The 26,614-nt window shown below is 31.3% G+C and overlaps 1 protein-coding gene and 1 long non-coding RNA gene across 2 annotated transcripts in view; one reads left to right on the plus strand and one right to left on the minus strand.

Moving 5' to 3' along the window:
• Positions 1-7,361: 7,361 nt before the first annotated feature.
• LOC148312897 (uncharacterized) lies at positions 7,362-8,516 on the minus strand. Its single transcript, XR_015838666.1, has 2 exons — positions 7,637-8,516; positions 7,362-7,548 (listed from the first exon to the last, which is right to left on the minus strand). It is a non-coding gene; the product is annotated as an uncharacterized LOC148312897 (long non-coding RNA).
• A 6,810-nt stretch (positions 8,517-15,326) lies between these two features.
• The window catches only part of LOC148312898 (frequenin-2), a 157,473-nt gene continuing 146,185 nt past the window's right edge, over positions 15,327-26,614 (plus strand). Inside the window, exon 1 of the mRNA XM_088271820.1 lies at positions 15,327-15,590. The gene's annotated coding sequence lies outside the window, so the exon portion shown is untranslated. The remainder of the gene's footprint in view (positions 15,591-26,614) is intronic.

Below are 26,614 nucleotides of genomic sequence, written 5' to 3' on the forward strand. Positions count from 1 at the left end.
TTCCCCACCACACTCTTGATACTGCTCTCAATGTGTTCAACCCAGCTTGGCACTTGTTCACTATGTGGTTTGTGTATGAGTTCCATGTAATATGAGAGTCCATTATTACACCTAAGAAATTAATTAGTGTCACAGTTGGGACTACATCATCTCCATCCTGAATTTTAAGGCTGGGATTTTTCGCTGTCTGCAAAAAACTAAAGCATTACTTTTGTTTGCTGATAGTTCCAGCCCGTGTTTCACTAAACAATTCCTTATGTTTCTCATACTAGTATTTAAAACAGTTTCCAAAGTCTTAGCGTCTCGACCAGACACATAAAGGAAGAATTCATCCGCGTATTGTAATAAAGCTGAGGGTCTAAGGATTACGTTGCTTATTTCATGCATATAGATACTGAAGAGAATTGGGCTTAGGACGGACTCCTGAGGGAGGCCCCTGCTCAATTCTCTTCCTACCGTTGCCTGACCACGTACCTGAATCTCCACTTGTCTGGAAATAATCAGGTTTGCTACAAATGAATCTGATTTACGCGGATTGCTTAGACGTAACATTTTACTTTCCAAAATGTGTACAATGACATTGTCATACGCTCCACTAATATCTAGACACACTCCTATGAAAAACTCATTTTTTGAGAATGCCACCCTTATATCGGATGTCAGGACAGAAGCTCTTTCAATAGTGCTCTCCTTTTCCTGAAGCCAAATTGAGATTCAAGAAGGGTTTTACCATATGTTCGGCGACTTTTAACAGTGTGGAGGATAGGGTTATAGGGCGGTAGGATGATCCGGAATTCGGGTTTTAGGATTGGGATAATTGATTGGGTTTTCCAGAAGATGGGGATAGTACCAGATTCAAAGAAAAATTGTATGAGTAAGAGGTCTCATTCCAATTATTCGCGGTTGACGGGGCTAGTCTGTTGGCGAACTCTTCCATCCAAACCGACGTCTCAGGTCGGCTGATTGGCGGACTGATGAGCATCTAAATTTGCGGATCATGCGCCAAACCTCCGAAAGAGGTGTATCTCAGGACTCTGTCAAATGTGTATGGTAATTGATTATACATGTTGAAAAAAATCAAGAAAAATAATTATTCTGACTATTCAAACTAAAATCAGCTGATTGTTGTACTCTCAACAGCCTTATGGAAACAAAAAAGAAGAAGAAACTCAAATGTCAAAATCAAAATGCTATCGACATAAAACTCGATGTGTTTCGTCATTTTCCCGCCTTTTGTTCAGTGCAGGAAAATGGCAAAATACGCATTTTACAGAGTTTTATGTAAATGACATTTTTAGGCTATATTTATTTTGACATTATTCAATGGAATTGAAAAACGATAAAAATCATTTCACTGGTAAAATGGTTTATTAAATCCATACCAAGACTTTGAAACAGTAGGTGAACCAATCACATACTCGAGTTGTTAAAAGAACTCGTAGTTCTCTTAAAAACTCAGCATTTTCAATTTGTGATAAAAGTAAATCAGAACTTCTCTTTCTTTTTTTCTTTTTTTTTTTAAATATCTTAATGTTTCAACAGTAACGATGTTTAACCAACATGGACCACCTCCACGAGGTGATTTTGGTGGGAGATTTGATTTTGAGATTAACAGTTCCGGACCAAAACGGACAAAATTTGCGGCAAGTTGTTATTACACTTAAAATTTGAATTAACCTGTCGGAAAGTGAGATTTTTTTTTCTATTTTTTTAGAAAAATTTTATATCATTGTCAAAGTTATAAGCAACCTGTTTTCTTGAATAAAAAAAAAATTACATCACATCCATACATAATTGATATAAAAATTATCCATGTTTTATTTCATGGGTTTTCCTTGACAATATCATTACGATGACGTCACACAAACTTTTAAGAACTTAAATTGAAATACAGCAGGTCTTCTCTGCTATCAGTAAAAAGAACAGCATCTGTGAATCATCAGCATCGCGAATGTGCGTGAAAACTTTGTAGGATAGATGTTCAAGAATGAAAGGAAATATTGTAAGGATGAGATAATCATTAACGATTAAATTAAGAAATGTGTGTTAAGATGGTTTGGCATGTAAATCCAATGAATGAACAAAGGATAGTAAAACTAATCAATGAGGCGAATATGGTGGCAATGGAAGCAGAGGAAGACCGAGGAAAACTTGGCATGATCAAGTATTTCAAGAATCGGGACGTGACAAATAAATGTATGGCTGAACGAGGAATAATTGAAAAGATTAGGAAGAGTTCGTTACGGTGGCATGGACATGTAGAGCGAATGGATAGCGAGAGAATGACTAAGAAAAAATATGTGGCGAATGTGAGCGGGAAAACAGAACGAGGACGACCGAAAAAGACTTGGCACGATCAGATCAATCAGAACCTAAAATCTGGCGGTGTCAAAAGTCTGCGTAATCGGAGGGCACGTATGATTAGATGTATGGATGCGAAGGAGGCGAGGAGTGTATGTCAGGTAATGTGAAAAACACTAACCCTACATATCTTATGTGGCTTTCTAAATCATTTGAATATATGATGACGTCGTCGATGTACTCCATACAAAATTCCCGAATGTATCCAGCTAATTTGATGAAGAAAAAAAGACAGAATATAAAAAAAAGCAATTCACTCCAGTGAAAAGTACACTTGGCACAATAACTAATTTCTTATATTATTTATTAATTCGGCATTCACATTTTTTTAAAAATAAACACTTAATGAGTTTTTTTTTAAATATATATACGAGTAGTTTCGAAAACTTACAGATGTTTTAACTTAACCCCCTTCCCTATATGTATTAACCTATATATACATCTAAATATTTTTTGTTTTATATATATATATATATATATATATATATATATATATATATATATATATATATATATATATATATATATATATTTATAAATATATATGTATTTTATATATACACACATATACACACATATATATATATATATATATATATATATATATATATATATATATATATATATATATATATAAATATATATACCAACTTCTATACATAATTTTTTTTATCTCGTTAATTTTACTTTTAACCTTGAGATGAAAACATCTGTAGTTTTCCAAACTAGTCGTGTGTAATGAAATAAAACTCATGAAGTGCTATTATACAGTGTTTTTTTTTTTAATTTTAAATAATCAACATGTAATTCCAAACTTAATGCCGAATATACTCGTATAAATGATATCTTTGAATATTAAAAATTTCGCTGATAGATATCTTTTATTTATGATTCTTTCATTGTTCGGAAGATGAAAAAAATACTTCAACGTTAATTATACTGTTGTTCTCTGAAGTGGAAATCTACGCTGAACGTCGGGGAAGAGGTGTTTCATTACTAACATTGAGATAAATAAATAAATTGTTGCTTTCTGAGTGACGGTGATAAATGAAATAAAAGTCACGATTAAATGTGATTAATTAGATGACAGAATTTTATAAGGTATAAATGAGTATTATTATACTAACAATGAATAAATGTAATTCTATAAATAGATATGAGACAGATGTTTGATTTCCCACAGACATGGGAGATTATAAAGGTCCATGACTTCGAGGAATGTTTGAATGGGGTTGAAAAACCTGCATGGAAGTCATTAAAAAATTATGATTTCTTGGCAGTAGAAAATCTAAGAACTATGGAGAAGTAGTATAAAAACTTTTTTGTATAGTTTTGAGTGTCACTTGTTCACAAAAATGTTGTAAATAAATACAAGCTTAAATAAAAAAGGTAAGTAAAAAATATGAAAATAACTCCTGTAATTGGAGATAATCCAGATTTTGTGAACAAGTATTTGGACACACTCAAAATGTTGTAAATAAATTATATGGTCAAATTATAAGCTTAATAATAAAAATGAAAATGGTATTTTCTGGCGTTTCTCATGTGTGTGATTATAATCCAGGATTCGGATCTCACATACTAATATAAGAGTTTCTGCTTAATAAAAAGCTTCTTTACATCTCACCAATAGATGTCTCTAGTGAAGTTCTATTGATTCATGAACAAGGTTTCTAAATTGGTTCATATATATAGAACTTCCAAGAATTTGAGTAGTGTGGTTGTCAATAATGGGTAGAATTGGTGAATGTTACACGTGTGTAAAGTGATCACTTAAACCAGCCTATGACGGTCGTAAGCCCCGTAAATGCCCAGACTTCCATATTCTTCTTCATCTTTGATGAGATGTCAAAAAATAATATAAAAAAAGGTATTTTCTGGTGAGGATAATTCTGAATTTAGACCTGAATCCTAAATATAATTGTATGAAAATTTTAATTTCATACATATTACAAAAAAATTTAAATCAGAGCAAAATATTCATTGGGAAAACGTTATAGTAATTATTTTACCAGACAAAAAGCTGCGTATTGTCGGTCAGTGTAATCTATACCAACTATTTTTTCTGGACATTTTAACATTTTTTCTGGGCGACAACATAAATCTCTTCAATACTTGCTCGCCACGCTTTACTTTTGTAGTCGTCGCGATAAAAAATACTGTTTTGGGACTGTTAATTAATTTTAAAATATTAATGAGAAAAATATCGGACTTTGCTTAATGATAACAAGTACTATTTTAGTATACGTTTCAATAAGCTTATACGCTTTGCCAATGCAAAAGAGAACAATAAATAAGAAATAATTATTTTTTGACATCTCAACATAGATGAAGAAGAATATGGAAGCATGGGCATTTCCGGGGCTTACGACCGTAGGCTGGTTTAAGTGATACACACGTGTAACATTTACCAATTCTACCCATGATTGACAACCACACTACTCAAATTCTTGGAAGTTCCATAGATATGAACCAATTTCGAAACGTTGTACTTCAATCGCTCGAATTTTCTCTAGAGACATCTATTGGTGAAATTAAGAAGACTTTTTATGGAGCAGAAACTCTTTTTATTTGTATGTGAGGTCCGAATCCTGGATTATAATCACATACATGAGAAACGCCAGAAAATATCATTTTTATTTTGTTTTTGTAGTTTATAATTTAATTTACAATATTACGAATGGATCCAAATACTTGTTTACAAATCTGGATTATCTCCAATAATAGGAGTTATTTTTCATATACATATATGACTACTATAATTGGAGATAATCCAGATTTGTGAACAAGATGTTAGAAATAATTATTTGGACACACTTAATATTTTAGAAATAATTATATAAACAATATCCATTAAAAATTAACTTAATAAATAACATTACCTTTCACTTGTTAACATTACCCCTCCTGCCACCCCATTGTATAAATTTTTTAAAAGGATTTTTTTCTCAAAGGTGACAACTTTTGACGATTTTCGTCTTCTCCAAGCAGATATATCAAATATATGTGAATGGGGAAGACGAAACAAACTTATGTTTAATGTTTCTAAGTGTTCGGTCACGTCTTTCACTAGGGCCCAAAAAACTTTATTTTATCGCTACAAAATGAACGACCAAAATCTGATGCGAGCATCGAATGTAGGGATCTGGGCGTTAGATTTGTGAGCACCCTGACATTTCACGATCACATAGAGGCAGTCAGTGGTAATGCATTGAAAATGCTAGGTTCTGCGTACTGCCAGGGTTTTCGAAAATACCCGCGTGCTGAGAACTCTTTATAACTCCTTGGTGCGAAGTAGACTCGAGAGTGGCTCGATGATCTGGGGGCCACACGAGCTTAAGTACTATCTTATGGTAGAGAAAGTCCAAAATAAGTTTTTGAGGTATGTCTACATGAGAGAGTAGGGCTATTATCCTTGGCTCTACCCGACCGAGTTTCTCCAGGGTATGCTTGGCTACAATAGTTTAGAGACTAGAAGGAATGTATGTGTATTTGATTACGCATTTTTGATTGTTGCGCGGTAAGATCGATAATCCTGAAATTATCCGGAGCATTTGTCTGTATGTTCCCGATAGTTACCTAAGACAGCGTCGGCATAGATTTTTTCACATTCCTATACACAGGACCAACCTGCCAATGGTTATGCTTGTAGAAAGAGCTACCGCTATGTTGAACAATATCACATTGGATATTGATCTGTTCCATGTGTCTGAAGGAGTTTTCCGAAGCGGGATTCTTCTACACATTTAACAAGAGTCTTCTTGCTTACTTTTAATTTATTTTTTTAATGTACACGCCTTAAATGTTAGTTTGTAATGTATATTTTAATTATTGAATAAATTGAAATTGAAATTGAAAAAAAAAAGAAAATTCTCTTTCTCTATTCATAAAATTTTAGTTTTATGTTTCTTGTTGATAGAATTATAAAACAATCTTACAAATTTAAAACCAAACAGTTGTATTTTTTTTACAATGCTTGATAAATATATATTAAAAAATATCGCATTTTTCGTTAAAATGCTCTATTGATATCTAAGAACTTCGTGAAGTAATATGAATGATATATTTCAAATAATTGAATAAAAGACACTTCTGTTGACGTTAGCTGTGATGTCATTCCGTGTACATATCTTTACGTAGCTAAGATCAAGGGTGGCAAACCCGCGGCCCGCGGTCATGTATGACGAGTATGATTATAAGCCAGATATATGTTTTATATATATATATATATATATATATATATATATATATATATATATATATATATATATATATATATATATATATATATATATATATATATATATATATATATATATATATATATATATATATATATATATATATATAAATATATATATATATGTATATATATATTTATATATATGTATATATATATATATATATATATATATATATATATATATATATATATATGTATACAGTATCTACTCAATGAATTAGGGCCACCCAGAATTTCGCGCAATTTCTCAATTCAATCAGGAATAACTCAGAGAAAACCTTGAATTAAACAACATTGAATTTTATTTACACATGAACACTTTATTACGCTTAAATAATGCATATATTTTCATATAAATATAGTTAGTATTTAGTATTTCCACCTTTGGCAGAAATAACTGCCTCAATTCTTTTTGGCATACTTAAAATGCACTGTTTTATCATGTTTTTTATTTCTTCGTCTTCTGACCAAATTTTTTGAATATTTTTTTTTAGACAGTCTTCTGTCGGATTTGGAAATGAGTATACCTTATTTTTTAACATGCTCCATACGTTTTCCATAGGATTAAGGTCCGGAGAATTTCCAGGTCAGGGGAGCAAAGGCAGATTTTTGTTAGACAAAAATTTTATTATTGATTTAGCCCGGTGGCAAGGTGCCCCATCCTGCATGAAGGTGTATGGACCTTCTGTTGGGTCGAGTGTATGGTAGAAGGGCAATAAAATTCGTTCGAGGACCTGCTTATGGGAATTTTGGTTCATTGTTCCTTCCACGAAAAACAACGGCCCAGGTAAATTGTTAATAATACATGACCATATCATTGTTGCAGGGGGGTGTTTGATAACTTTTACCACACATGCCTCATTGTAACGTTCCATTGGTGTTCTCCTGACGAATCGACGGCTCTCTGTCACGGTTTCTAACCGGCACTCATCACTAAAGATGACCTGAAAAATAATGAAAATTTAAGTTTAATTCAAATATATAAGTTTATTTACTAAAATGATATGTTGAAAATTAAATTTAAATAAATACCTTTTTCCAATCATCCACCGAGTAATTTCGATGTAGCCTGGCCCATTTTAATCGATCCGCTTTCATTCGTGGTGTCAATTTTGGTACTTTTACAGGGCGCCTGCATTTCAGATTTACTTCGCAAAGACGTCGCCTCAGTGTTGATACCGATATATTTAAACCCTCTTCTTCCAATTTTATTTTTAATGTTTTTGCTGATGCACTACGGTTTTCTAAGGCACTTTGAACGATTTTTCGATCAGTCCTCGGTGTTGTTTTTCTAATCCTACGACAGTTCTTTCGCCGATTGCTGGTGGCGGGTGACTGATTTTTTATTGATTTTGAAATTCTGTCCACTGTTTGACGAGAAACGTTTTCTTGTTTTGAAATTTCTCTATTAGATAGTATTCCTAATTTCAGTATCACTATAACACTAGACTTTTTTTCCTCAGAAATGTCTTTACTTTTTCCCATTTTGCCTTTTCAAAAAAAACACTTGTGTTTGCAAAAAAAATTTATACTTTATGAACTAAAATTAAAAATTAAGTTTTTTTCACAAGACACGATAACTATATAACCTCTCTGAACAAAACAACAACCAGAACTCAAGAAACTTCACTAATAAATGAGATAGGACTATTTTTTGAACTTTCAACTCTCAGTCTACCTGTGCTAATTAGGGACCTTTCTCAGAAAAAGGGTTTGAAATTTTGTAAAGGCTTAAAAAATCCAGGTATATTTTACATATTATTGAAGGTAATACACATGACATTAGATGTCAATAGAAAACTTAAAGTATTTATGTAAAATAAATATAATAATCCAAAAGATTTCAGAGTATTCAAAAAAATAATGGGTGGCCCTAATTCATTGAGTAGATACTGTATATATATATATATATATATATATATATATATATATATATATATATATATATATATATATATATATGTACAGGGTGTGCAACTTCAACTATTGGAATAGATTTACAAATATCAAGTAAACTTAAAGAAACTCAAATCTAGCACTGAGTGACCATTAATAATTTTATTTTTAAATTAAATTGGTGTTTGATTTATGTATCCTAATTAATAATTTTGATTGTTAAATTTTAAAAAAATGTTAACTACTATACAGACACATTTTTTGCTGGTTCAAGGTGTGTTTTCTTCTCACGTCTTGTCGTAGTAATGTTTTTTTCCACAATTACCCTGATTATATAACACTTGCTGATTATATTACTTACAAAAAATTAATAAGTAAGAAATTTGTTGTTGATATTTTTTAATGATTTTCAATATCTGTATGCTTCTTATGTACATATCTTCAATGCGGCCCGGGGTGCAATTTGGGTTGGCTGGGCCTGGCTTACATCATATCATATCTATACTGGCGTCTACCAAGGGGCTTGCGATCCCTGTTCCAAGTGATTTGTATTCAGACCGGGATTGACTGGAATAAAATGAACATATTTTGCATTTTTCAATATATTGGGATGTACCAACTGTCCAAAAACTTGCAGTACTACGCTGGAGTACTAAAATCCTGTTTCTTGGTAAGCGAATTAATAAGAATAATAAATAAAACTATTGCCGTGGTGTAGTTGGGTAAACACTCCACTACGAAACTGGCGTCGCGGGTTCGATTCCCGCCAAGTGCAAAATAAATTTAAGAAAGATTTATTTTCAATTGGTCTGGGTGTTTGTATTGTATTTTTCATATTTACCTTCCATATCCTTATTATCCTACCTGCAGACAAGTCTCTAATAGAGGTTTTGCGGGTTAATTCCTTTTAACGTATTATTTAATAAATATTTATCGAGAAAGAGAATTATCAATTAATCCATTTGTACATATCCAACTGTAGTGATCGAATTCTAGATGTCATGAATTATTTTGGGAATCCAAATATTATCTCTTCTGGCGCCCAGTGGCGCATAGGGCACTGTGTCGAATCGTTATAAAAATAACTTAAGTTTATAAAAACAAAAGGCAAATGGTAAATTAGTGATGCGAATATAGTTGGAAATAGAAGAAGAAGAAGAGTGAGGAAAACTTGGCGTGATCGTGTGTTTCAAATATTGAACGTGACAGGTCAGGAGTCGGAATAATCTGCAGGTATGTATGAGGAGATGCGTGAATGTGGACTAGGCAAAGATTGATTGGTGTGGCGTTCTTTCTTTTTGCGGAATGGTGGTTGGTTAGCTAGCAAAGGGTGAAGGATGTAAGTGTCACATGGACAATAGCATGCATACAAAAGCTACCTACTTCTAAATCGAGTTCCTTGAGAAGTAGCATAAAAAGTTCCCTTAATTAATAATAACGTTCTACGATTCGAGTAAGTACAATGATTTAATAAGTATAAACATTTACAACATTTCGATTGTGTCCAAATACTTGTTCATAAAATCTGGATTATCATCATAATCCAGATTTAATAATAATCATAATCATAATTTGGAGATAATCTAGATTTTGTGAACAAGTATTTGGACACTCTCAAAATGTTGTAAATAAATTATCTGGTCAAATTATAAGCTGAAAGAATAAAAATGAAAATGATATTTTCTGGCGTTTCTCATGTGTGTGATTATAATCCAGGATTCGGACCTCACATACTAATAAAAAAGTTTCTGCTCAGTAAAAAGCTTCTTTTCGTCTCATCAATAGATGTCTCTAATGAAGTTCTAGTGATTCATGAAACAGCATTATTTCTAAAATGATAAACCTAAACGCGTTTAAACTATAAATTTTGAATCAATTGTTATTATTATTTTCTATAATTTTTTTGTTTGTAAATAAAAATAATACTTGACACTGACAGAAACATCCTTTTACTGGATAACTACCAAATAAATAATTTAAAAAAAATGTTTCAAAATTGGTTCATATATATAGAACTTCCAAGAATTTGAATACTGTGGTTGTCAACAATGGGTAGAATTGGTGAATGTGACACGCGTGTAAAGTGATTACTTAAACCAGCCTATGACGGTCGTCAGCCCCGTAAATGCCCAGACTTTCATACTCCTCTTCATCTTTGATGAGATGTCAAAAAATAATATGAAGTATAAACATGTTTTCGTGAAATATCAGTCAGTCTCTGGATTTGGCGTCCTGTGGCAGTAGACCGAGCTTACTCTGAAATGTAAAGCCTGTAACTTTTTGCAATACATATAAATATTGTGATTAGCGTTAAGCTGAAATGGTTAAAAGCCCAAAATTTCTAAACGATACTTGAGAAAACTGAATCAGTTAGTAGTGAGTGTATGTATTTCCGGGCATTTTTGTAAACTTATCCCATACTCGTGACATCTCGCTCGCTCCTTTCAAGAACGTCATAAATCGAAAATCGTCAATTTTCGAAATGCTTAGAAAATGTACTATATCCCAGCAAAAGCGGCATATTTTTAAATTAATATTTACCCGCCACAGGGCAGAAAGTGTTGTTTTTGCATTTTGAAGAAAAGGTATTGTTTTATTATTTTTGTACATATACTAAATATTTTTCAAATGGAGAAAAAACCTTCAGGTTTTACCTAAAAAGATCTGTTGCACAGTAAAAAGTTCGATACGTGGCTTGATATTTATTTTTGATATATTGTATTATATTTTAAAACTTTAAAAACGTTTTCCTGAGAAATCAAGTTTTTTTTTATTTATGACGTTCTTGAAAGGAGTGAGCGATCTGTCAACATCTGACATGAAAAAAACATCTTTGCAGTAAAAAACACTTAAAACTATTAAACTTTATGGAATACAGTGGCAATTTTAAACACCTAAAGTACGCCAGCTCGCATCTACTACGCTGAGAAAGTTAAGGTTTGTGCGCCCGTATACCTCGCTGCCGTTATGGAGTACCTGGCTGCCAAGGTATTGGAGATACCCGGCAATGCCGCCAGAGACAACAAGAAGACCAGCATCACTCCCCGCCATCTGCAGTTGAATATCAACAATGACGGGAGCTCAGGAACCTGCACTCCGGCATTACCATCGCTTAGGGAGTCATCCTACCCAACATCTTGGCCAAGTTCCAGCCTAAGAAAACCGAGAAGAAGGCGCAATAATACCCCTCTTCAGACTCAACCGCTTGACGACGTTTTTTTCAAATATTTTATTATACAAAATTATCATTTTCATATCATAAACTATATCTATGTAAGCGTCCTTGAAGTAGTATTTGTCGAAAATGGTGCCATAAATTATTCAAAATTATCATTATTCTATCAGTATTATTTTATTTTATACATTATTGATGCGGAGAATAAGTATAATATTTAGTTATGTCGTTTTAAATGTTAAAATTGATGTATATTGTCCTTGGTGAGATTTCTAACGAAAACGCCGCTCTGTAAATTACCTAATAAATAATTAAAATCATATTTTATGTATATTTTATCGAAAACGAAACAAGGGATGTCGATTCGATTCCATTGTTCATTTTGTATCGTGCTCAGAAAATGTCAGTCCCAAAAAGCTGAATAATAAATAAGAACTGGAACTGATACGTGTATAAAATTTTAACGTTTTCCCAATATAATTTTTGTTCACCTTATATATTATTTACACCTCTAAATTAATTTTCTTCTTCGTAATTTTAACCACTTAAATGTATAGTAAATTATTAATGTTACAAATTATATCCTTGAACATAGACGGAATATCTAATTCATAAAATAAAATTATTTGATAGCCGTAAATTATTAATAAATTATATCCTTGAACATAGACGGAATATTTAAATAATAAAATTAAAGTATTTAATGGCCATAGGACAACGCATTGGATTGACGCGGGGATAACTCTTATATAACGCCGTTTACTATTAACAATTCCCAGTAAAACGACTCATAAATCATTAAAAACAACTGCATGAAAACATTCATAGAACCATTATTAATTTTATCACTAGTTTTTAAATTTCCACGTCTTCTTTGATTATCTTCTAATCGTTTTCTTTGATCATCTTCTAATTTTTCTCTCTCACTCCGAACATATTGTAGTAATTGTTTTAATACATCTAATGTTTCATAATCCATTTCCAATTAACAAAATTGTCGTTTTATAACGTGGTAATATTTTCCTTTTGAAAATTAAGTGTAAATAATATGTAAAGTGGGTGTATAATAATAAAATAAACAATGTGTTGCTTTGTAATTAAAGTTTATTCTTAATTTATCTTTATAATAATTTTTATATCTATCTATCTATCTATCTATCTGATTCTGACAGTTAACAATATTATCGGAAGTCTTTTGTTTTATTCTGAGCGACGCATGCGACATCTGGTGGTATAACTGTTTTATGTAGGTACTATTTGTAAGTACTTAATAAAATGTATAGGTAAGTACCTAGTTATTTTATTACATATATATATATATACGGGACCGTACCGTACCTTGAGAAGAGGTTTTGTAAAATGTCATTCTTATATATATACTATACATGATAAGAACATAATATCTTCTTACAATTTGATAATAAATAACCGATCTATTCGGTTCAATTAAAAAAAATCACGTACTTTGTCAATTAACCATTTTATGACAAAAAAACGGCCCAAAGTACGGTCCTCCTCCCTACATTTCTATTTTTATATCAAGCATCAAAAATGTGTAAGTAAAGTTAAAATATATATGTAAATGAGGATGAAGAAATATATAAACAGTTCCAGTTTATCGTAATGTATTCGAATGCTGGAAATTATTGACAATAAATTCCGTCAATCATAATGATACAATGTACGTAATTCAGGCACTGCTGCTTTTCTGAAAGTTTGTAGTTACCAATGACATAATATTATGTTTGTACAAAACTTATTCATTGATGACATAAAGTAACTTGTTCGAGTATTTGTTTAGTGTATCCATATAAATATGAACAGTACAAATATAATATGCTGAAATGGTTTGCGTGCGTTTTAAAACATTGATTACGAAAATAAACTTGGCCTCCTCATGGTAATCGGCGACTATTCTATTCATTCATTATTTAGACGTCTGGGAGCAATGCACTTAAAAAAAATTAAACACTGTTAATTCATGTTTTCACTATTATGTTCATGACGTATAGCATATAAACAAGAGCTGACGCCACGAGAACGAAAAGCCTTCTTAGAACCACCGAAATGAAAACTCTACGACCCATTGCAGGCCTACCACAGCGACAGATTAAGAAACTCTAAAATAAGAAGAATCTGTGACGTCAAAGATGTTGTGTGATGGGGAGGAGAAAAAAGATATTTCTGAAGAAATCATGTGGGGAGATTAAGTTCGGATTGAGTAGTGAGAATAGCAACAGACAGCAGCAAAAGAGGTAGCAGACCCCCAGGAAGACCACCTAAACGATGGAGAGATAGCTGGTCTTCCACCTCCCAGGAGCGGACCGGATCATAACAGGACATAGTCTTTAATAAAGAAAAATTAGAAAAATAAGAAAAAGAAGAAAAAAGAGAAGAAGAAAAAGACCATTATGTTTGTTTTATTACTTTTTTCAAAATAACAGGGCAATGATTTTTCAATTCACAAAGTTGTTTATACGCGTAAGGACGTACTTTTATGTAATCTTTTATTTCTGCGAATAATTTAGTGATTTATAATAATTTATTTATAAACAAACATTCTTTTCATTAAATATTATTACCAATAAAAGAGGAATAAAAATACACTTTTTTAAAACATAAGCATTTGTATCCAAGGCAACAAGAACCTTATATTTAAACTAAGCAACTTTTGTTAAGTGGTTAGAAAATGTATTGTTTTCCCTGTGGGCACATTGCGTTTGCTCATATTCGACTGATGTTTGTGAGTATCTTTTTTATACAAAATATATAAATGCCTAACTACCAAAAATATAAAACGCTGTATGCAGAACACTCTTTTTATTTATTATTTTAATAAAAACATATTTATAATTTAACTGGAATAGCGATTTGAGTTTTTATTTTTATTTTTGGAGGTAAAATATAAAGGATGATATTAAAATTCAACTTATTATTTTCATGATTAATAACTTATTTACAACATTTTGAGTGTGTCAAAATACTTGTTTGCAAATCTGGATTATCTCCAATTATAGGAGTTATTTTTTATTTTTCTTTTATAAGTATGTGAGGTCCGAATATAAAAGAGTTTCTGATCAATAAAAAGCTTCTTTTCATCTCTCCAATCTCTAGTGAAGTTCTGATGATTCAAGAACAGTATTTCGAAATTGGTTCATATATTCTTCTTCTTCTAACCCTTATCCGCACCCAATGGTGCATAGGGTACTGCATCGTATAGAAGCAGTGTTATCTGGATCATTAAATACACGAAGGAAAGGTGATCAGCCTTCCGCTTATGTACCAGATTAGGGTCATTTAAAAAAATACAAGACTGAAAAATCACTAATATTTATTTTGAGCCTCTTGGGAATCGAACCTGGGACCTCCAGCATGACTCCCATATTCTTATTCATCTTTGATGAGATGTAAAAAATAATATTAATGACTTAGTTGTGATAGCAGTTGCATCTTGAAGTTAACAATCATTAAAATATTTAGGGATGCCGATGTCAGTTGAGCTAACAAATAGAGATAGGGTGAACTGAGGGATGTACTGTAGGCACTAGCATACATGTGTAGGATAGGATATACGGCGCGTGCGCCAACCGTAGCCCGCGCTACGATTCTTGGTCCGAAGCCAAGCACTCCTTACTCGTCCTGTAAGCGAGACTTACGTAACCGCTCGCTGAAGGCCCGTAGCAGTCATTTCGCCAAACTTCTTTTCAGTATATGCTCTTTCATTTACAACTTTCTATTTCATTCATCGTGAAATAAACTCCTCTTATTTTATTCAATATTTTATTTTTAAATTTAAATTTAATTTTTTTCGGGTAAACTTTTGAGTGACTTTTCGGTGATAAGTAAACTTCTTGATAAATTTTCTTAATAGTTCGCAATACACCGTTCATCTGAGTAAGACTCGAGGAATTTAAGGTTAGTACTTTTTTATATATTAAATTTAATTTATTGCGTAAATGTGTATGTATTATACTAACGTTTATTTATAAGATTAACGGTTTATTTAAATCCCAAGTCACAAATACGAAATAATTTATTTGAGATTTTATCAAAACTGATTTAAGACTGAGATTTATTTAAACAAATTTTTGTCAAATATTTTTTTCAGCTGCACATATATATATCAAGCGATGATATTCAAGCATTAAACCAATTTAATTTTAACTCTCTTTTATAAATAATATAAATATACATATACCATATATGCAATGTGAATATTCAAAAAGGTATTAGTGTTTTCTAGGAGGAATTTTTACTGCTTTACAACATACTAAAGTTACAGATTATACAATTAATTATTTATGGATACTTTTTATTTAAATTTAATAAAAAAAACGATAAATTTCTATAAAAAACCATGAAAATACTTCAATTGAAAACGCATGATTTTTTGTAAAACTAAACATTTTATGATTTTTTTTAAATATATGAGCGTTTGTACATTTTATTACTTCCTTTTAATATATTCAATATATTTTTTTAATATATTTTTTTTTAGATCGATATGTTAGATATACAATATGAAAGCTTTATTAAAAAGATTTTTTCAATGAAAATTTATTCATAATTAAGATAAAACAGGTTTTTCAATAGCTATTTCAACGATCAGTTTTATTTTAATCAATTTTAACTAAAATAAATCTAAAATTTAAATTATTTTAAAAGTATTTAAGAATTTATCAGTTTGATGCATAAGTAATGTCGTATTTTTACGTATTCTGTGGCATATTTTATTTACCAACTGTGTTAACAGTTGTTCTTAATGTTGTTTTTGTGTCATATAAAGAAGGGTTTTTTCTAACATTTTATTCAGTTTACCGTTAGCGGTTGCGCTATATAGAGCCCTTGTGAATTTTTTAAATGTCAGAGAAAAGAGTGCATACTCGACACTTTAACTTTTTAAATTCGATAAAGGCCACAATGCAACTGAGGCAACCAAAAACATACGTGATGTGGACGGCAGAGGTGCTATCGATGTTCGAAGCAGTCGACGATGGTTTGCTAAATTCAGATCTCGGAATTATCAACAGCTGATGGAGAAAGATCGGTACGCCCTTCAACCACCGATGACGATGTACTGAAAGCCATACTTGAAGCAGATCATAACACAATCATAGCACAACATAAATTTAAGGCGCTAAAATGGGATGTTTTGAAGCATCCACATTACTCTCCTGATTTAGCTCCTGATTTTCACATTTTTTATCTTTAGAAAATGATTAAAATGAAAAAAAAAACAACGGAGGAGGTGAAAACAGCACTAGAAACGTTCGTTGCATCGAAACCCGAAAGTTTATATTCAAATGGGATAAAAAAGTTGACAGAAAGATGGAAGAAAGTCATTAAAAATAATTGAAAACATGTAATTAACTAAATTACTAAAGTATATGCGAAAAAAATCATTTTTGTTTTCATGAAAAAATACGAAGCTACGTATGCATCAACCTAATTTATCAAATGAACGATTCCATACTGCCTTGATCTCACCTGTATTCTCCTTAAAAATGAATAAATCGTTGTTTTTTTTGCTGAATTTCAATTCCATTCGTAAAGCCTGAGAAGTAAGTACATTTTTTAAATTCTTTTCTGAAATGAAATGTGTCGTCAGTAAATAACGGAGGTGAATCAGTAATATATTCCAATATCTGACTTCTTACAAATTATTTTTAAAATTCAAAAGGTTCTTTTCAGTTTTTTCTATTCATTGAGGGATGTTAAAAAGACTTTTCATATTTTTTGATAAAGAGACCTTTCATATTTTTATTTCTCTAATATGTATTTTTTATTCATGAGATAAAAGTACCTTCAAAGATATCATTAACATCTCAAAAAAATTAGAATTGCTTTTTTGAAATAATGAATACGTATTTTCTCCATACGCATTTGTACACCTAAATTCTTTAATTTTTACGAACAGTATATTTATCATTCAGGAAATTAGATTTAATTTAAGTTAACGATTTATTGCTTCGCATGTTCAATGGTAAATTGAATTTAAATTTATGACTAAGGGCGTAATATTTTTATTCTCCCATTGATCATCTTTAGTGATTTCAACCCTAATTTGTTGTATAATATTAACATTAAATTTCCTTTTTTTACTTTTTTACATCAAAACATTTTGTATCACATTATTTAAATTATTCGTCAGGCTGTTGTTGAAGTTTTCTAGTTTTCACATACGAGTTGTTCTCACGAGAATAGTTTCCTGCTCAACGAAATTCCCTCGAGTTTTCTTGTTACTGGCTAATCGACTTTCTTTATCAAAATATTCACATAAACAAAATTTAAAAATTACGCTAAAATTTGTAACAACCTCTTACGCTCAAATTTTCTCTATCATGCTACTCAAGTAGCCCGATTTTGAAAGACCTAATAAAAATATTAAATTTCGGTGAATTGACGATATTTAAAAACATCTCAATCGTTCCTTGCCAGAATACTTTATCACGCAGTATGGAGTACCTTTTTTGGACCATTTCCTTTTAGTGGATCGCTTTTCACTGAGTGTGAAAGCTTTGTTGGCTCTCCTTGACATTTGTGACCCAAAGGGTGGAAGCTTAATTCTTATCCCTCTCGTAATCTCAAATTTCAAAGAAATTGGATTCAAAACTGCAAAATTGGTCAATTGCATTCGATGAGATGTTAAGAACAAATATCTATTCTGGGTGAAGTTCCTCCATTTTATATAGTTTATGTCCGTGGACTCAAAGATGACTCTCTGAAAGACCAGACGCCTTGACATTTATACTCGTTTGTATAAAGTGTGTAAGTTTTTCATTTTTAATTTGTTTGAGCTAAATTAAACCATCAGCTTTCGTAGTTTAAGAATTAGAGGGTTCAAATCTGAGCATGGTTGTTATTCTTTTCAGTTCAAGTTTCATGCATAAGTAATGTCGTTTTATCAATTTGTTTGGATATATCAATATAAGTGATTTTTTCACTGTAATATTTATTCAATACTATTACCCTGGACTAGTACCTGAAGCGGAGGGCTGATCACCTTTCCCTCATGTGTAAACGATCAAGATAACACTGCGTTTATATGACGCAGTGCCCTATGCATTATTGGGGTGCGGATAGGGGTTTTATTGTTTATAGTTATTGTATACCGCAGCTGTCTAGTTCATGAATTTCGAATATGATGTATGACTCCATTTAAAAAAATTATCACATCTAGGGGTAGGGTGGTTAATTTTGTGTTACCCTGTACTTTTCCATTGTTTCAATGAAACTAAAATAATGTTCGTTGTGCTCCGTGATTTCTTGAATGAAAGATTTATTGATTTGGTGGTTTCTAGTTAAATTAAGTTCTTTTTCAATTAAAAAAAGCGTGTAACATCATTCTACCCATGATCAACCACACTACTCAAATTATCGGAATTTCTATATGTGTGATTTCGAAACATTGTACAAGAATCACTAGATTTTTTACGAGATACATCTATTGGTGAGACGTAGAAGCCTCTTATATTTTTTGTATGTGAGGTCCGAATCCTGGATTATAATAAAATACTTGAGAATCGCCGGAAAATATCTTTTTAATTTTTATTATTTTAGCTTATAATTTGATCAGATAATGAAATATGTATAATATCTGGTCGTAAGCTCCGTAAATACCTAGACTTCCATATTCTTCTTCATCTTTATTGAGATGTCAGTAATAATATGAAAAATAACTTTTATAATGGAGATAATCCAGATTGGTGGACAAGTATTTGTACACACTCAAAATGTTGTTAAAAAAAGCGTGCACAGCACCGTACACACAATAGAAATGAAATTAAAAAAGGAGAGAGAGACCGAGAGAAAGGGGGAGTGAGCATCACAAACGAAAAACAACAGTACAAAATTTGCATAAAATATTTTTTTCATGCATTATATAAACTGTCATTGTTTGGAACTTCAATTGGTAATACTGGTTTGTGATAACTAAAATATGAGATATATTTCCGTCATTCTATATTTTCGATATATGACAATCTATTGTAGTTCCGGATTTTGTTATTGATTCATTGGGTTGGTCAAAACTTCATAATTACCAGACAATAATTATTGTCTGGTCAAATTATAAGTTTGAATAATAAAAATGAAAATGGTATTTTCTGGCGTTTCTCATGTGTGTGATTATAATCCAGGATTCGGACCTCACATAATAATATAAGAGTTTCTGCTTCGTAAAAAGCTTCTTTACATCTCACCAATAGATGTCTCTAGTGAAGTTCTTGTGATTCAAGAATAAGGCTTCTAAATTGGTTCATATATACAAAACTTCCAAGAATTTCAGAAGTGTGGTTGTCAATAATGGGTAGAATTGGTGAATGTTACACGTGTGTAAAGTGATCATTTAAACCAGCCTATGACGGTTGTCAGCAGCGCCGTAAATGCCCAGACTTCCATATTCTTCTTCATCTTTGATGAGATGTCAAAAATAATTTGATAATAACCATTTACACCACGTATGGTACTTTTCTAACGCGTGGTATATTTCTGTTGACCCCTGAAATCGAACCCGGGACCTCCACAGCGGTTGTCAAACGCACTTACCCCTTCACTGCGTAGGCAGAGAAAAAAATATTCGTCAAATACCTTAAAACTCAACATTCGAAAAAAAATAATCCAAGAAAATGATGAAATAAAAAAAAAATCATACGCTTGTTTCACATTATCTCTTCGCGTTTGATTTTTTTTAAATTTTTTTTTAGTAAAACTACGAGCGTGCTGTTCGCAGTTTTACTAAAAAACACGATATTGGTAATTCAGTTCTCCGTGTGCAGATGGCGCCAAAATTGTTTCCAGTACACCTTCAAAAATGCTCCCCGAGTTGACTAGTCAGTTTTCACCTCTTGTAACGAAATTTGGCTTAAACGTGACGCGCCTTTGCAATTTCACGCTTGATTCTCGTCCGACTATCGATTATCGAATCACCGCCTAAGAAATTTCACCTCAAAAAATAAACGAATAATAAAAATAAACAGCTCCTACCATTTCTTCATCTTTCAACGTTCTAATAACACGACTGTAAAATTTAGACTTGGCTTCACATACGGTGTTTGAAAATGATGAGGAATGCATTAAACACTCACAAGAAATTTTAAGGAATAGTGGTATTTACCACGTGAAAGTATATTTAAAATAGCTTTTTATCGTTTAAAGCCCCTTTTCGTAATTAAAATAACCTTATATTATAATTTGTTACCGTGTTTAATATACCTACCTGTTTTATTGGTATATGGTTTATTATCTTTATATCTACAACTATATAAAGATTTTAGTCAGCCTCCGTAGTGTAATGGTCAGCACGCTTGGCTACCGTTCTGGAGGGCCCGGGTTCGATTTCCAGGGGGGGTAAGAATAAATATGAGTGATTTTTTCACTGTAATATTTATTCAATATTACCCCGGACTGGTACTTGAAGCGGAGGGCTGATCACCTTTCCTTCATGTGTAAACGATCAAGATAACGCTGCGTTTATATGACGCAGTGCCCTATGCACCATTGGGTGCGGTTAAGGGTTTTATTATTATTATTATTATTATATAAAGATGAAAATCTTTCATATCGCTCACTCCTTTCAAGAACGTCATAAATAAAAAAAACTTGATTTTTCAGGAGAACGTTTTTAAAGTTTAAAAATATAATACAATGAATTAAAATTAATTTCAAGCCACTTACTGAACTTTTTCTCCATTTGAAAAATATTTAGTTTATTTAAAAAAATAATTAAACAATACCTTTTCTTCAAAGTGCAAAAATAACACTTTCTGCCCTGTAGTGGGTAAATATTATGTTAAAAATATGCCTCTTTTGCTGGGATATAGTACATTTTCTGGGCATTCCGAAAACATGCACAACTGAAAATTGACGATTTTTGATTTATGACGTTGTTGAAAGGAGTGAGCGATATATATTATAAAAATATAAAATAAAATAAAAATTAAAACCGTTTTTATTTTACCTGTTTTATCAGGATATGGTAGAGCGTTAATTTATTATCATTTATGGGCAAACATAAGGTTTGCCTAGTACTCTTACTTCGCCACGAACGTGCCGCATATCGAGTTTAGGGGCTCGAGCGTCCTCAGCTGAGCTCAAATACACCCACGTACACACACGTAGCTCTCGACAAATTAATGGAAAAACCTGCTCAACGTTTCGTACTGTAATCTCATCGTTTCAGCATTTATCTAATAAAGGTGTTGTGATTTCTGCGCAGGTGTGAATCGGATAGAGTCAACTCATTAAGGCTATATTCGCACACACAGAATTCATTCCGCAGGAAACAACTGGGGAGGTCCCACGTTGTTCACGCCCGATTTTTTTTAAAGAATATACGAGTATACCTATTGGATTTTTTTTATTTAATTTTAAACTAAAAAAAACTAACTAACCATCACGCCATCACGCAGGGGTAGGCAGAGAGAATAGAGCGCCACACCACTCTGTCCTTGCAAACATTCTTCGCCTCTTCCACGTTCATGCATCTCCTCATACATAAACGCCGATTGTTACGACTCCTAACCTGACCACTTTCAAGTATTTGGCATACCTGATCGTGCCATGTTTTTCTCGGTCTTCCTCCGCTTTTTTTCCCACTAACATTCGCCTCATAAATTTGTTTTACCGTTCTTTCCTCACTCATTCGTTCCACATGTCCAAACCATCTCAACACACCTTTCTTAATTTTATCGATAATGCTTATCTCAGCTTTGCATTCCTTCCTTATTTCACTATTCGCACATCTACATATCATACATCGTTTTGGTCGCACATTCTTCTGAGAGATCGCAAAGAGATTTAATTTTACTTTCGCAAATTGTATTAATTTATTTAAAGAACAATTATAAATATATTTAGAATATTTTTTGCAGAGCCAAGCCAAGCCACCTTGTGTGTCTTGTTGGTAGAGTTCTTTTTACATACATTTTTATTGTTTTTATTTATTTTATTTTTATTTTTTTTATTTTTTATTTTATTATTTATTATTATTTATTTTTATTTATTTTATTTTTATTTATTTTTATTGATTTATTTTTATTTATTTATTTATTTATTTATTTATTTATTTATATTTATTTATTTATATTTATTTATTTTATTTTTATTTATTTATTTTATTATTTATTATTATTTATTTTTTATTATTTATTTATTTTATATTTTTTAATTTTTAATTTTTTTTTGTTTTTATTGTTTTTATTTTTTTTTGTTTTTATTGTTTTTATTTTTTTGCAGAGCCAAACCAAGCCACCTTGTGTGTCTTGTAGGTAGAGTTCTTTTTACATACATTTTTATTGTTTTTATCCATTTAACCCTACACACAAAAAAGAGAGATATATTAAGAATGTAAACTATTTTACAATTTTCAAAGAATTAAATCTTGATCATTTACCCATTCCTTTATTTTGCCTTTGTTCCATATTTTATTATATTTTGAACTCTAGCCTCCGTATTTTTTAGAATATATATGTATAATATATATATATTTTTTTAAACTTCTTGCCTTTCAATAACTCTTTTCTTTTCAAAACTGTAAAATTTTATTCTTTCAATGCAAAACATTATTGACACATAATTTTAAAAATACAAGATCACAAAATAACTTAAAGACCCCAAAATATATACTAGTGCAGCTCAAAACCACTTTTCTTTTATAGGAATAAAACATTTTAATAAACCACCTGCAGGAATAAAAAATATAATCAATTTAAAATCTTTCAAAAATGATTTACAAAAACATATAAGGCAAACTCCCGTTTGATTACCATTTATTATTTCTTATTTTTACTTCTTATTTATATGTACAAACCTTGTAAGTTTATTTTTACTTCTTATTTATATGTACAAACCCTGTAAGCGAACTCCCTCTCTAAACACGAGCAATTTGCTCTCTTAGTGAGGTAGCACGTAAAAAAAACTATGTATATGTAACTATGTTGATTATTATGCCATACAATGTATCTTTGATTAAAAAAATTATAAAAAAAACAGTGTTTTTAGAAATATTACGTTAAATGTTATCTGGATTTAGAGAAGATAAAGTTGCGACTTAACCAATACTGGGTCTTAATAACTGGAAAAATAAACATGCAATAGTACAAATAAACAAGGATCATAGTATAAATATTTTGATTAATAAACAAGTCTTTCAGTAAATTTGGAAATTAAAATGTTTTTACGAATAGGTAATAAATACTTGTTACCGATATTTTATATTTTTAACGATATATAATAATGTTGTATTTTATAAATACGATTTGGTCCGCCTCCGTAGTGTAATGGTCAGTACGCTCGGCTACCATTCCGGAGGTCCCGGGTTCGATTCCCAGGGGGGGTCAAATAAATATAAGTGATTTTTTCACCATAATATTTATTCAATATTACCCTGGACTGGTACCTGAAGCGGAGGGCTGATCACCTTTCCTTCATGTGTAAACGATCAAGATAACACTGCGTTTATATGAAGCAGTGCCCTATGCACCATTGGGATTAAGGTTTTTATTATTTATTTATTATAAATACGAAGCGTATGTTCGAACTTTACAAAAATCACTTTCATCAATCTACAGTTAGAACAAAGAAATAACTTAATTATACTTTACCAAAACCTATATGTTGGACAGTCGCTTTCAGACTTTCGCGAAATGTGCTATGTCAGCTATAGAATACAATCACGGGAGATCTATTTTAATCAACTAATTAACGAAAGTAAAGGTTTAGCGTCAACTCAACTAACTTAAATCATTAAAATTATTATCTTGTGAAAGAAGATTATACGGATTCAGAAATTAGTAGAAAATGTTTTCGGGAAAAGTTAATATTTAAGAGTCAAGACAAATGACAATAATTTAAAGTATCTTGTCAAATACAGAAAGGAGACTGGCAACGACGAAGTTCAATTTAAAAATTGACATTATATTTTGTTACCCGGTATTTCTCAGTTGACATTTTAAAATTAAAAATGACATTAAAAATGACATTTTAAACTAAATTATTTTACAACATCTTTTGATTATACTCAGATAAAGTAATATTGTTTTTAATTAAGTTCTCAGACGTTGTAGTAATATTACGATTGTACTACTGCAAATTGTGGAAATTTTATATATATGTAGTACTTTGTGTTTCATTATAAAAAATTGTGATAATAACATAAAAATATGTCCTTTTTTGGAAAATAGAGTTTCTATTGAAAAAAACATCATAATTTATGTGTTTTATTTTAGAAAAACTGACTTTAATTCCCGCCGCTTTAGCAGAGTATTTTGTATACAGGTATACTACTCGACGATAACCCTTCCCTTACGGTGCTAAAAACTTTCGCGTGCTCCGGTGAAATGTATTTTGTACACCATATGAAAATGTGATTTGAAAACAGGAAAAATGAAAATATCCCTAAATGTTTCTTTTATTGATCATAGTTGAAGTTAAAATGTACCAATTTCGTAATTTTAGTTCTGGTAAGTACCTAAAAAAGAAAAAAAATTCTATCTGCCATACCTAGCGTAGTGACACAACCATCCTGAACGACGTCTTGTGCGCAGCTAAAATGAGATTGTCGGAAACAGTAGGAAACCGCGTGCGCGTGTACGTAAAGTGCGGCACGCACGCATACTTTGGGAAACGATTGTGTTATGGTGATTCTTTCCCCGATTTCACAATTTATTTATTTCCGTCGTCGCAAATGAATAACTTTATATTACAATACTTTTATGTAACACGTCAAAGTATTACGGAGGAATACAAAAATTCTGAGCTCGTATCTATTATAAATTATATTTATATTCTCATTTGTAAAGTGGAGTTGTAGTTAATACATATCACCGGGAGGGGAAGGTTAACAGCTTTACACAGTCAGGGATACTAATATTACGACCAAAAGCTTTTCAAGGCATTCCCACCAACTTTCGTGTAGGCAGAAGCTACTTTTAACCCTTTCTTTCTACATTTTTAAATCACACCATAACATAAAAAATGTATTTAATTACGATTTAGTTACTCATAACTTAAAAAGATGGCAAATCAAGAAATGCTCTTTTTGAAATATTGAGATATCGCTCACTCCATTCAAGAACGTCATAAATAAAAAAAACTTGATTTTTCAGGAGAACGTTTTTTAAATATAATACAATGTATTGAAAATAAATATCAAGCCACTTTTTGAACTTTTTACTGTGCAACAGATCTTTTTAGGTAAACCCGAAGGTTTTTTCTCCATTTGAAAAATATTCAGTATATTTGAAAAAAATTAAACAATACCTTTTCTTTAAAATGCAAAAACAACACTTTCTGCCCTGTGGCGGGTAGTTATTAAATTAAAAATATGCCTCTTTTGCAGGGATATAGTTCATTTTCTGGGTATTCCGAAAACACGCACAACTGAAGATTGACGATTTTTGATTTATGACGTTCTTGAAAAGAGTGAGCGATATGTACCTATACTTTTTGGATTTTGACGAGATTTCGAGCTCCCGGGATTTTGATCGTCGGGATTTCAATCGGCTTTCGAATTTGATTCTGAATATGGGTTTCTTATTCATATTTGATACGTCACAAAGACTCTTTTCTTTTCCGACAAAATTTCATGACGAAATGATGTTTGGATTTATGCAAAGCTCCAATTTCTTTCCTTACTCGAATGCCAATTATGGAAGCGTAACAACTGTGAGTTTTCGGCGTGCTTATTATATTCCAATCACATTAAAGGATATCGACGCTGTAAGGTTTACGACATTGAAAATTCGATGTGCCTTTGAAATGTTAATTTGATTTAAATTTTGGTGTGTCAGTGAAAAATATATGAGTTTTATTTTTGTGATTAAAAAGAATTTTGCCCAATAACTACGAATATTGCAAATGTTTAATTTTTTACATGTAGATGACTAAATAAATTTGAAAAGTTTCTTTGAAAACTTTTGTCTCTTTGCTTTCTTGGTATT

Source organism: Brachycentrus maculatus, unplaced genomic scaffold (assembly GCF_059751285.1).
Source record: "Brachycentrus maculatus isolate JH-2025_06_01 unplaced genomic scaffold, ASM5975128v1 h1tg000029l, whole genome shotgun sequence".
Taxonomy (NCBI): Eukaryota; Metazoa; Arthropoda; class Insecta; order Trichoptera; family Brachycentridae; genus Brachycentrus; species Brachycentrus maculatus.